We start from the raw sequence: 13,925 nt of genomic DNA on the forward strand, positions 1-13,925 counted from the left end.
GTGTGTTGCGCCCTTTTGCTGTCGTGCGATCAGGAGAAGGCTGGGCCCCCCACCTTGTGCCATTGAGAAAAGGCTGGGCACCACACAATCCCCTCATGCTGTGCTCTGGAGTGCCCCTCCCCGCACTGTAGGGAGGAGATGGTACCATGCCAAGTGCCACACTGAGTGTCTAAATGCCCCGTGGTTGAGAGAAGGCCGGGCACCCCACCCCCACCCCAATGCCCTATGCCAGAGTGCCCTGCCCTTCACTGTCGGGAGAAGTCTGGATACCATGCTGAGCCCTGCTCTGCACACTGCATGCCACACCCTGCACAATTTGTGGTATTGTTAAGGATAGTAGGAAAGGATATATTGTATAAGTATTATCCTTCCTTCACTCACACTAGTGAGTGATGTAGCAGAGCAAATTCCCCTCAATATAGCTGGAAGCTAGTTTGCAGATTCATTTGAATCTCTTAGTTATTTCCTGGTGTCCCCTTTTATCCCCCCTAAAAGAATAAAGACACGAGAGTCTTTCTGAGTAAAGTAACAAAACGTTTACTCACATTTCAGTTCATGATTTGATCCCTGAAAGGCAGGCTTTTCTTAGTACAGTCATACCTCGGGTTGCAAACGCTGTGGGTTGCGCATTTTCGGGTTACAGACCTCGCTGAACCCGGAAGTACCGGAACAGGTTAATTCTGGGTTTCGGTGCTCTCGCATGCGCAGAAGCACTAAATAGTGCTTTACGCATGTGCAGAAGCACCAAATTGCCTCATGCACGTGTGCAGGCGCAGCGCTGCGGGTTGCGAATGCTGTGGGTTGCCAACGGGCCTCCCGCATGGATCACGTTCGCAACCCAAGGTATGACTGTAGTTACACAAACAAACAGTGAGTTCATCTCATATGGAGACTAAAGTCATGTGCTGCTGGCTGAGAACCAGCAGACAGAAAAATTACATTAGAAGAACAAAATGGAGTCTCCTTCTTTGGAGGTCTTTAAGCAGAGGCTTGACAACCATATGTCAGGAGTGCTCTGATGGTGTTTCCTGCTTGGCAGGGGGTTGGACTCGATGGCCCTTGTGGTCTCTTCCAACTCTATGATTCTATGATTCTATGAAAATGGCTGCAGGAGAGCAGCATGGCAGCAAGAGAGCAGCAAGATAATAGAAAGATGAACAGACTGACAAAATGGCTGCATGGCTCGGGTCTTTTGTGGAGTCAGCCAGAGCCACACCTATCTCTCTGGTCACAAACAGGGAGAGGATGCTCCAGACCAGTGGAACAGGAAGTTACACTGACTGGATGTCCCCCTGCCTGTGCCCAATCTAGGGAAATAAGGAATGTTGCATTTGACTGCACCAATGGATTACATCCCACACATTTGGGGGGCTGGGCCCCCACTCCCCACATATTGAGGGGTCCCAAAACAGCTCGGCCCCCATGTGTTGGCGCCCCAGATGCTTCCTGTGTTGTCTCAACCTGAGTCACTGATCTGTTCCTTTAAATACGATTGATTCAGAAACTTCGGCTGTTCAGACTGCTCAAGCATTGGTGGGAACCAGGCGATCAGGTCAGGTGACACCAATTCTACTTGAGCTGTCCTGGCTGCCTAGTGCATTCCCAAGCCCAATTTAAGGTGTTGGTATTGGCCATTAAAGTGGGGAACCCCCTGAGGGCAAAGTGTTGCTCTCTAGGCCTCTCTAATGAGTTCCTCTACCCAGGCCTTCTGGGACACCCCACGACCACCAGTCCTTACTTTGCCTCCTTTTTGAATGTTGCATGGCTGGAATATATCGTTGAACTCTGATGACGCCTTTTGCTTGCCTGCCTGGATGGAGGATAGGCAGGGGTGCGAGAGTGTGCCTAAAAACTAGTCTGCTGTACAAAGGAAAAATAAAATGTGGCTCTGCTCACTTTTCTGTCTGCATGCAGAAGGTCCCAGGATCCAACCCTGTCATGTCCCAGTAGGACTGGGAGAGACCCTTTGAGAGATGCTAGATGGTTGCTGCCAGTCGGTGTGGACAACATTGAGCTAGGTGAACTAATGGTTGCCAAGCTAGTTTATAGGCTCCTAATGGTGGCAATGTGCGCTTCCTAATAATGATGAACAGAATAATTCTGATCCGCTTAAGCAGAGAAAATGATATTTGTGAGTCCGTAGAAAATAATGTCCAATTATCCGGGGATTTGCATATGTTCACACAGCATCGGCGCATCCGGCATGTGGACGCAATATTGTAGTTTGCTTGTCATTAGAATGGGAAATGGTATCTTTCCTGCAGATGGCCTCTCCCTGCCCTGCAAATGCTGCGAAGCGCCTATTAGGGTTCAAAGGGGATCCGAAATGGGATTCACGCTTCTGTTTCTGCCACAGCCATTGCTTTAAATTGCAGCAAACCCGTGGTAACAATTCATTTATTTTGAGCATTAAGGAAGGGGGGAGTCAGCATGGTGAAGCCATCTAAATTATGATCTGCTGCTGCAGTGAATATCAATGGACTCTGAATAGCAGTAGGTGAAAGCAAACATACTGTGGGTTGGCAATCCAGCCACTGCCCAGGGACTACTAAGGAGGTTTTGTATCTCCAAGAAGCCGGGGGGGTGGGGGGAGGTTTACTGATGATCCTAAAACACTCTCCTGCCCTTATCTATTAATCTACTTGTATGTTTATATCCTGAGAAGAGAGGACTCCCCCTGATGTTGGGAAAGATGGAGGGCACAAGCAGTGGCGTAGCGTGGGGGGTGCCAGGGGTGCCGGCCGCACCGGGCACAACTTGGGCAGGGGCGCACTCGCACTAGCAGCTCTCTGCCCCTACTAAAATCCACTGGTTAGGGAGCCCGCGCTCGCTCGGCTTGGCGAGGAGGTCGCAGAAGGGGGAGAGCAAAGCCTTCTGCCGCTGGCAAAAAAAGGAGAGGAAGCCGGGCGGGCGGGCGGGCTGGCTGGCTCGCGGGGGTCTGGCTGCGCCTGCTGCTGCCGTTGCCGCTGCTGCCGGGCTTTGACAGCTTGGCGAAGCGGAGGGAGAGGTAATTGCGTCTCTCTTTCCACTGGCCGCCTGGGTAGTGAGCCGAGCGGAGCAGGGAGTCTGGCGAGGGGGCGGGAAGAGACTTTCCCCCCTTTTTCCCACCTCGCCTGGTCAAAAAGGAGAGCGGAGTCTCCTCAGGGTGCCCTCAGGCAGGGCAGGGCAAGGCAAGCAGAGCGAGGAGGAGAGAGAGGGGAAGGGGGGGGGAGCAGCCAGGAAACGACGCGGTGTGGAGGGGGAATCAATTAAGGAGAGAAGCCTCGCTGCTGCTGCTGCTTGGGAGAGTAAATTACTGTACTTGCCTTGCCCCGGGTTAGGGGGCGCAAATTATTTGCCTTGCCCCGGGTTGGGGGGCGCAAATTACTTGCCTTGCCCCGGGTGCTGATAACCCACGCTACGCCGCTGGGCACAAGGAGAAGGGGATGACAGAGGATGAGACGGTTGGACAGTGTTCTCGAAGCTACCAGCATGAGTTTGACCAAACTGCGGGAGGCAGTACAAGACAGGAGTGCCTGGCGTGCTCTGGTCCAGGGGGTCACAAAGAGTCGGATGCGACTAAATGACTAAACAACAACAACATGTTTATATCCCATCATTTCCCCCAAAGAGCTCAAGGTGGCATGCAGAGTTTCTCCCCATCCTTGCAACAAGTGAAGAAGGTTAGGCTGCCTAGTGCAAGGTCACCCCGGGATATGAGAATGCAAGAGCCTTTCTGGGTCACACCAATAGTCCATCTAGCCCAGCATCCTTTTTGCACAGTGGTTCAACCAGATGCCTTTGGGGAGGCTGAAAGTTGGACCCAAGTGCAAAAAAAGCACTTTCCCCACTTGAATTTCCTAGCAATTGCTATTCTGAGGCATACTGCCTCTGACTGTGGTGGTACGACATCGCCAATGTGGTTGGTAGCTATTGATAGCCTTATCCTCCAGGAAGCCTTATGGCAGGTAGGGGATTAGAACCCTGATCTCCCAAGGCCAACACTCTGACCACGTCTCCATAATGGTTTTCATTTGATGCAATCATAGTATTAACAAGTTTTGGGGTGAGTGGGTAGGTTGCATGCCTGAGCAAGCACCATTTTAATTCTGGAACTCAACACAGATTCAGTTCCTGGACTAGCCAGGCTAGTTAACTGGTGAGGTAATGGCCCTCTAAGTATGGACCATTAAGGCAGGCTTCCTCAACCTCGGCCCTCCAGATGTTTTGAGACTAAAATTCCCAGCATCCCGGACCACTGGTCCTGCTAGCTAGGGATCATGGGAGTTGTAGGCCAAAAACATCTGGAGGGTTGAGGTTGAGGAAGCCTGCATTAAGGTAACGAAGGAAGTGGCTCTGTGCAGACAGCATATGGGTGGGGCCCCCTCCCTTCCTCAACTGGCTGGTAGCTAGAAAGGCAAAGGCCAGAGTAGAGAGCTGAGTTATGTGAGCGAGAAAGTAGAAGCAAGGCTACCGGCTGGGCATTTGGGAGACAGAACCTTGCCTGATATCTGCTGCCGTCCAAGACTGTAGCTACGGCAGAAGCAAAACCCTCTTGGAGTGTTAATGTTGTGAACCCTTCAATTGTAGACCCAGGTTGTACATGTGTGTAAATAAACCATATATAATAAAGACACTTCAGTCTCCAATGTCCCTCATTCCAAAGGATACACAAACCCTGGGGAAGCAGCTGGAACCCCTGGAATCTTGCACCACGGAGAAATTAGGGTGGCATGCAACAATATGTATGACCACCTCAAGAGGGTTTTTTGTGTATGGGGGGGCAACATGTGTGATGCCCATGTGTGCATAAGTAATGGTAAAAGATAAAGGTACCCCTGCCTGTACGGGCCAGTCGTGTCCGACTCTAGGGTTGCGCGTTCATCTCGCTTAAGAGGCTGGGAGCCAGCGCTGTCCGAAGACACTTCCGGGTCACGTGGCCAGCGTGACGAAGCTGCTCTGACGAGCCAGCACCAGCGCTGCACACGGAAACGCCGTTTATCTTCCCACTATAAAGTGGTACCTATTTATCTACTCGCACTTAGGGGTGCTTTCGAACTGCTAGGTGAGCAGGAGCTGGGACCGAACGACGGGAGCTCACCCCGCCGCGGGGATTCGAACCGCCGACCTTACGATCGGCAAGTCCTAAGCACTGAGGTTTTACCCACAGCGCCACTCGCGTCCCGAGTAATGGGGGGCATAGTAATGGGAGGCATAATAATGGATGGAAACAACAGGTTAATTATGCTGTATTGGAGGTGTTGTTTACTTTTTCAGTTCTTACTTCAAATTCCTCCTCCAGCAGCCACCTGAGAAGCCCACTTACCTTTAATCAGGCTTCCTCAACCTCGGCCCTCCAGATGTTTTTTGAGACTACAATTCCCAGCATCCCTGACCACTGGTCCTGCTAGCTAAGGATCATGGGAGTTGTAGGCCAAAAAGAATCTGGAGGGCCGAGGTTGAGGAAGCCTGCTTTAATGGTCAGGCAGCATTGTGGCCTGGCCATGACCATGTCCACAGTCCAGTGTCCAGCTGGGGAGGATAGCAGCATGCTGGTGGATCAGCCAATTGCCGGCAGGCTTTGAGGCAGGAATTCCGCAGGGGGCAAGCTCAACCAGCTGATAGGCATTTCTTGGGCGTGCTCCCAGAGGTTAAATTGAGGCCTGCCGAACCCTCCCCCCCTGGTTTGTTGATGGTGGCAGAGAAAGAGGGCTTTAGCCTCCCCACTTAGACCCCTGCAACTGTAGAAGCCACTGACACAAGCAGAAAGAGCATTAGTAAGCGATGGGTTCACAACCAAAGCCATGATGAAAAACACAGTGATGTCCACCAGCGCTTCTCAACCAGGTAGATGGTTGTGCCAACACTAGGGAGAAAACAGGAAAAGAGCCCTGGTTCTGACCAGGTGTCCCACCACATTCCTCAGCAGCCATTTCACAGGCAATCTGCTGGTGTGCTCTGTAGCCATTAGTGCCTTTCTCCAGCATTCCACATATGCAATCAATATTTCATTAGTGCCGTGGGATTCCCTGGTGCTCTACATCTTTTGCAAGGACTGTCACTTTTAATCTCTGCATCTAGTTGTCTTCCAGTGCCTAATGGCCAGTTGGTTTAAGGGAACGGCTGTTACTAATTTTCTAATAATGCATACGGTTAGAGGGCAAAGCCAGGAGAACTTGGGGGAGAAGATTAAATAACTGAGGCTCCCAAAGTTGATTCTAGCTAGGGAAACTGATTTGTCAGCCCCAGAAACGTCACCTCCCTTGGAAATGGCCTAAGCAGGTGATTTGCAATTGATAGAAATTAAATGCCAAGCATGCTACAATGATGAGAGTTTTTCTCTCTCTATTGCTAGTTCTTATCAAAAGCTATTGTTCTCTTCTTTTCTAGAAGCAACTCAATTTTCTGCAGGTTTTTATTTCCAGCAGCCCCCACCCCCAAATCCATAGACACTGTTTTTTGGACTTCCTTGGCTGTTTGACAAAAAGGCTGAACTCAGTCAATGAGTTACAAAGTGGTACCTTTTGGCAGTATGCTTATCACACCTTGGGAAGCTGGTCAACTGCCTTGTCATGCCAACTAGGGAGGGAAATATATATAACAAACCAGAAAGAATGGTTTATTGCGTGGACAGGCGGAGTCCCCAGATCCCGAGCGGTGTCCCCCCCCCCCGTCATAACGACTCTAGACAACGTGCTATGGGATTAAATTGGCCACAACTTTATTAAATTTCAAATGTGGGTAGACCTTGGCTCAGGCATTGGGCGTTCTCCCTCCCCAGTCCCCAGCCGCGGACCTAGGGAGCATCAGGGTTATCCAGTGTGGGGGGGGGATGGGTTGGCTCTGGAGAACATATGTTCAAGCAGAGATAGCCGCCCCCGTTACGCCGCCGCCGCAGGGGAGAGCAATGATGACCTTTCGGCGTACGGTCAAAGCCTCCCTTCAGAAAACCCTTTAACGGGGAACCCTGGTATTGCCGCTGCAAAGAGGAAGATGGACTAAAGGATTCCGCCCAAGGCCTGATACTGCCAAAGTTGTGACGTTTTGCTTCGGGAAAGGCGAAACTTGCCAATGCAGGGAAATTCCTTTCTGGCCCTTTAACAGCGACCTTAAAGTAGCAGCGCCAGCATACCTGTGAAGAAAAGTTAACCTGCAAAACCTGTGAAGTAAAGTTAACCTGCAAAATAAGACATTAACTGAGGGTGGGTAGGGTGGGAGAAGCTCTGGAGCCAAGTGAGGATTCCCAGGTAATGTGGGCAGGTAATCCCTCCCCTACCTGGCCTGGTCTCCTTGGCAATGCTTCCCCCCAGGTGGGATTGGACAACTGACTGGGGTAGGCCGAGACCTCCAGTATCCCACCTGAGGGAAGGCAAAGCCAAGCCTATGCTGATGGAGCCGCTCCAGATTCAAGGGCTGCGCATGTCCACACAAAGGGCGCCCCCCGTTTTATGCAGGGAGCGGTCATTGTTTCTTGTTAATTAGCTGCCCTTCACCCTAAGGCTCCAGGGTGGGGTGCAACATTAAAAGCAGTTTAAAACAACTTACAAAAATAAGGTGGGTCCTAACAATATACAGCTGAAGTGCCAAATGTCAGGGTAAAACGGTGTGTCTTCAGCAATCTCCTGAAGGTGCCATATGCACTTCTTTCGAGAAGGAGTTCCATGGCTTAGGGACCACCATGGAGAATGCCCTCCCCCAGGCTTCCCCACCCTGGGCTTCTGAGGGTGGAGGAGCAACCAAGAGGGCCCCCTCTACCAAGGGTCTGCAGGGAAGGAGGCAGTATTTCAGATATGTCAGCTACGTCCACAGTGTTTTGACATCTGCTTGAAGCCCACCTAACCCCACCATCATATGAGGTTACCCAAGACATCGTGGTAGTTACCTAAAACAGGATTCCCACTTGGGGCCTCTATGAAAGACCATTAACAGCCTTCCAAGAGGCTTGGGAATCGATTAGGAATTGGCTTGGTCTACTTTCCACAGTGGACCAACAAGATCTGAGGTCCCTGAATCTGCTAGTGGGTTCATTGCATTACATACTTCTCCGGATTTTGCAGCACATTTGGGGAGCTCAGAAAATGCACATTTTACATGATAGTTGCATAGTGGCAAATGGAAAGTGGAAAGTGTTCTCTTACATGAGAAGTGTGTATAAGATGCACACAGTAGGGTAGGATGGAATAGGATGCAATGGCACACAAGAGGATGGAACAAGGACATGACAGTGCTAGCAAGACCAAAATGGGATAAAATTGTATTATTAATTATGGCATATTATGTTAATGAAATTTCTCTCTCCCCTTTCTTCCCAAAGGAGCCCAGGGAATTGAACCACAAAGCAACAAAGCAATGCAGTCAAAAATAAAATAGCAAATCCATTTAAAGCATTCCAAAACATTAAGAACGTTTCAGAAATGTATGATTGAGAACATAAAAATAAAACATCCTTAAAACTGTTGCATGAAAGACTCAGCTGCTGAGCCTAACCCTGCTCCCTTCACTGATTGACCTTCAGCAGTCAAGGTAATTGTCTGTCTATGTGTTTATTTTAGATATGTGTTTTTAGCTGGATTTTGATTGTCACAATCCATTGTTTTGATTTTGATTCTGCTTTCCTCTGCTGTTTGCTTTATTCTGTTCCTTTTATGTGTGCCTATACTGATTGTTTACAGTGTATTTGTGTTGCGCTGTTTCAAATGCCATAATTGCAAACCATGTTGAAGACCTTGCAGGCAAACATAGAATTGGTCAAGGGGAAGGTTTGTATTTTGACAGGAGAACATCAGCTTTACATGCAGAAGGTCCCAAGTACAGTCGCTGGAGTCTCCATATAGAACTGGGAGATGTCTCTGTCTGGAATCCTAGGCAGATTAAACAGTTCTGACCTTGATGGTCTGATTTGGTATATGGCAACTTCCTTTGGACCTATATGTTCCAAATAAATTCTTCCTCTACCCCCTGCTCCATGCAGTGGGTATATTTGACATAGATTTGTGCACGTTCATAAAGAGGAGGTGGTGAAAAGCATGTGGGATTAGAGCACTGAACTAAGGCCACAGAGACCCACGTTCAAATCCCCATTCCACCATGAAGCTCTCTGGACGATCTGGGGTCCATGACAGCCTCTCAGATTAACCTGCCTCATGGAGTTGTTGTGAGGATATGATGGAAAGCAAGAAAGAATCATGGCTGCTTCCTTGCACTCCTTGGAGGAAAAGCAGGATATAAACCTAGTAAATAAACAGCCAAAAATCTCCCCTACTTCAAATGCTTCTCTTTCAGTGTGGCTTCCACCCTCTGGTATTGCAAAGATGTATGCTTTTCAGGATCAACCAGGGTTTCACCCTCCTTGATCCAAATTAGTTTCAGGATCTGGTTTTATTTGACTACTCTGCATCACAGTGTCAGAATGCCTTCCTCTTGTGAGATCAGTAGTCCATATTATGTAACTTCCCTCACATTGATCACACCATGCATGGCCAGCAGAAGTTAAGGGGGTGAAATTAGAGTTGAGACCTTCAGTGAATACCTTGGCAAGGAGTGGCTAACCTGTGATCCTCCAGATGCTGTTGGACTCCAACTGCCATCATCCTTGAGCATTGACTATGTTGGCTGGGGTTGATGGAGATTGGAGTCCCAACAGCTTTTGTAGGACCAAGTGTTAGTCACCCTAACCTTGAGGCATCAGTAAGGTGAAGGAGGCTTCTTTAGACCAGTCTTGGTGTCTGGCCACCTTGCCTATGGAAATCTTAGTGGCCATGAAGGTGAGGATGCTCAATACACATGGAAAGCATGACTTGAGAAAAGCCAAGGAGCATACAGGTGAGTAGCATGGCATCAGAGCTAGGGTTGAAAGTTTCAGACATGGGGTGGAAGCAAACAGGTAAATGAAGCCACAAATTGGAAACCAGAGGTACATTTTTGGGTTCAAGCCCTCTAGGGAAGGTAGCAGGCTGGAGGGCAGGAAGTTATGGATGAAAGAAGGCATTTATTTCCATTCTGGCACCATCTTCATCACATGCAGTCCTGTTTCAGTTCCTCCGAAGTTCGGCTTCCGAAAAAAGCGATTTTGCTTGACTCATTTTCTGCTGGGGTGGAGTTTTATGTCATTAATTCAGTTAGCATTGTGTTGTACCACATTGTTACAATGCACAGGAAATGCAATGCAGATGGGGGGAGTGATCAATTGCATATTCTTTGTAGACTAAAAACAATGACACCTAACACCAGTTGCATTCACTGGATGGATTTCCATCCAGACATGGGGCAGATAATTTCCCCTCCCATTTTCATTTCTGCTGGAATTCCCTGACACTCTTACAAGTAGCTCAAGAACCCAAATCTGAGAGGCTAAGCTGGGAGAGCTATGACACGCCTGGTTTTATTGTACCAGCCACTGCCATTTTCCAGAGCTGTGCATGTCACCATTGCCAGTTCCACAGACAATCTTGTTCTTTGCTTCTTCCCCCCGTTGCTCCACTTCTTCCACTCAGCAAGGCTGCTCCACTACTGCTGAACAGGAATGTCAGCTTTGCCTTTTGGTCCAGCATCCCTCACAGTCCCCCCCTCCTGCTCAACAAGGCCCCGGGCGATCATTATCATTACAATCAAAATTCTTTCTCCAGAAAATTGCTGCTAGGAAATTTAAATCCCTTAAAATAGAGCTTGGGGGAGGGAAGAGAGAGAGAGAAATGAAGAAGTGTGCTATGTGAAATATGAATGCAAATCTGGATCCTCACTTGGTAATTATAAACAGATGCTGAGGACAAACAGAAGAAGGAGGTGATCCCCTCTGTACCCTGCCCATGATCTCCTAAGGGAATCTTTTTTGTCCAGGTGTTTGTCTGCCCCACTCCTGCAGACAACCTGTGACAGGTGAGTGGGGCCACCTGCCTGTTGGTTATCTGGCATGATGCCAGCTGACTGATAGGCGGGTGCTCTGGTCTGTCTAGCAAAGTTGATGCCCTGCAGAGAATGCACTAACAAAACATTGTCCATCAGAATTGTGCTCTCTGCTCACCAGCTGATATGTGGAGGGTTCGATTACCCAGGGACTTCAGCTGATGGATGGGTAATGTGGGAAATGGCCTTGGGGGCTAGCATGGACCACCCTGGGGGGCTCAGAGGTTCCCCACAACTGCTCTAGCACAATGAATTAGTTGAATGAGCCCCTTATATTTATGAATTTTGATTTAAGGTCCCAGATTGAGTCAGGTCAGCTCTGAATGGATCTGAATCAAATTGGAGTCCAATCTGAATCACTGAATTGGGCCCTGAAGCTAATCTAGGAAGCGGGTGGTATGGGGTGCAGAGTTCTGTTATGTATAAAGGTAAAGGTACCCCTGCCCGTACAGGCCAGTTGTGTCCGACTCTAGGATTGTGCGCCCATCTCACTTAAGAGGCCGGGGGCCAGCGCTGTCCGGAGACACTTCCGGGTCATGTGGCCAGCGTGACGAAGCTGCTCTGGCAAGCCAGCACCAGTGCAGCACACGGAAACACTGTTTACCTTCCCGCTATAAGGCGGTACCTATTTATCTACTTGCACTTAAGGGTGCTTTCGAACTGCTAGGTGGGCAGGAGCTGGGACCGAAAGACGGGAACTCACCCCGCCACGGGGATTCGAACTGCCGACCATGCGATCGGCAAGCCCTAGGCACTGAGGTTTTACCCACAGCACCACCTGCATCCCTACTCTGTTATGTATAGTTCACTGAAATACTTAGCAGGGACCTTTTTCCCTTCCCTTCCTCATACATGATATCAAATATGTTTTTTAAAAAACTTAAGGTGTCAGTTGACTCCATGTCCTCCCTCAATGAAGGCAAGCAAAAAAAGGAAGGTATTTTCCTAAGCTGAGCACTTAATTTGATACCGGGAAAGGTATGGTTTGTCATAAAAGTAATTATGATACAGCTTAAAGTACTTGGGACAAAAAAGAAAGCCATTTGGTGCCAAAGTAATTTGGAGAAGAAAGCTGGGTAACGAGGGTGGGGCCACCCACATTCGAACAAAATTTGCACTTAGCTTGGACAAGCTGAGAAATCCTTCTAGACGGGCTCATCAAAGCAACAGGACAGAGAGAGGGAGAGCATTTGAAATCTATTAGAGGTCATTGTGAGCACAGTGGAAATGAAAGCCTGGCGGTAGGGGTAAACTAGAATGATTGCTGCTACAAGCCCCTTTCTTTTCAAATGCTATTTTCCCCTCCCTTTATTATCAATGATAGAACTTGAATGCACAAAAAGGGGCTTTTAGGTCTTGCAATTTCCCATAATTAAGATTTCCATGTGTGAACGCGGACGCGTGCACACATTCTCCACACAAAACATCAGTGCAAAATACTAGCTGCATGCTCACTGAGAAATGAGTCCTCTCATATATCCAAATACATCCCTGCCCACGAGCATCACACCCATCCCTCCAAAGGTCTTCTGCACCCCTAAAAGATGCATGGAGGAAAAGGCTATAGATGTCTACTAGATACAATGGCTATGCTCAACTGCAGGCATAGGCAAAGCCAGCCCTCCAGCTGTTTTGGGACTACAACTCCCATCATCCCTGACCACCGGTCCTGTTAGCTAGGGATGATGGGAGTTGTAGTCCCAAAACATCTGGAGGGCTGAGTTTGCCTGTACCTGCTTTACTGCCACTTGCTCTACATCCACTTTTGGAGGCAGAACCCCAACATCCTTGGGGTTCAAGGATGTTGTTCTCTAGTGGAATCTGCAAGAGGGGAGAATGCTGCTGTCCTCAGGTCCTGGCTGTGGGTTTCCCATAAGCATCTGGTTGGCCACTGCAAGAACAGGGATGCTGGACGATATGGACCACTGGCCTGATCCATCAAGGATCTTCCTATGTTCTTATCACAGTTCAAGGACACATTCCAGCCAGGTAAAAGCACTCAAGAAGCATCTGGAGTAGAGTCGGGGAGGGGCGGGTTCTGGGATGAGTCCCATAGCTCAGATGGAGGTCTGGAGGGCCACATTTGGACCCTAGGCCCAGTGCTCCCCCCCCCAGTTTCATGGGAAGAAGAGCATGGACACCACCCATGGTCAGCTTGCAACCATAAGCTCAGATCACATCAAGATTCTACAGAAGCTGCAGGAAAAAAATGGTGCCTCTTTCACTTTTGAGAAATTGGAGGGCAGGTTTTTGCACAGTACTGGTCCACAGCAACTGGCTGAAGGCATAGAGAACTGTCCTTTTCATGCATGTGTCTTCCTGTAAATGAAGATTAGGGTGGTTAGGGTTTTCTCCTGAAGCTAGTTTATATAGCTTGGTCTCTTTTGTCCTTAGTACAATTCGGAGTGATTTACCCCAACAGTAAGGGAGGCACAGGATTGATTCATCAATATTCACTCTTGGCTGCATGGCTCATTATAGAAGAAAGAGAAGGCTCCTTGGCAAGGAGTGGAGATGAAAGGAGCAAACTCTGAGGAAGGAAATTGTGTCTTTTAGCTGTTCAATTGCTCCCCTCCCCTCCCCTCCCCTCCCCTTCTCTCTAATTGGTCCTCCTGGCAGTATGCTTGATCCACCTAGCCTTGCCCTTCCTTACATAACATTCAGAAAACAACAGCTCAATCAATTAATTTTTCACCTAATCAAGATATAGGACACTTTGTATGTGGCAGGGAGGGGCATCAGCTGGGGAAATACTGCAGGAGAGGAAAAAGAAAACAAATACTTCTTAATAGCAAGGGGGGGGTCTGGAAGAGCTTGATTGAAAGCAGGGTTAAGAGAACCTGTTACCATCAAGGAACATAGGAAGAAGCCTTTTACCACATCCAACCAAGTGATCCACAGTGACCAACAGCAGCTTTCAGACAGGGGACTTTCCCAGGGACTCAACCTGGGACTTGACTTGACTGTGTCGACCACAGCAAACTATGGCAAGTTCTTAAAGGAATGGGAGTGCCTGATCACCTCATCTGTCTCCTGAGAAATCT

This window comes from Podarcis erhardii, assembly GCF_964252035.2.
Source record: "Podarcis erhardii genome assembly, chromosome: 15".
In the NCBI taxonomy this organism is placed as follows: Eukaryota; Metazoa; Chordata; class Lepidosauria; order Squamata; family Lacertidae; genus Podarcis; species Podarcis erhardii.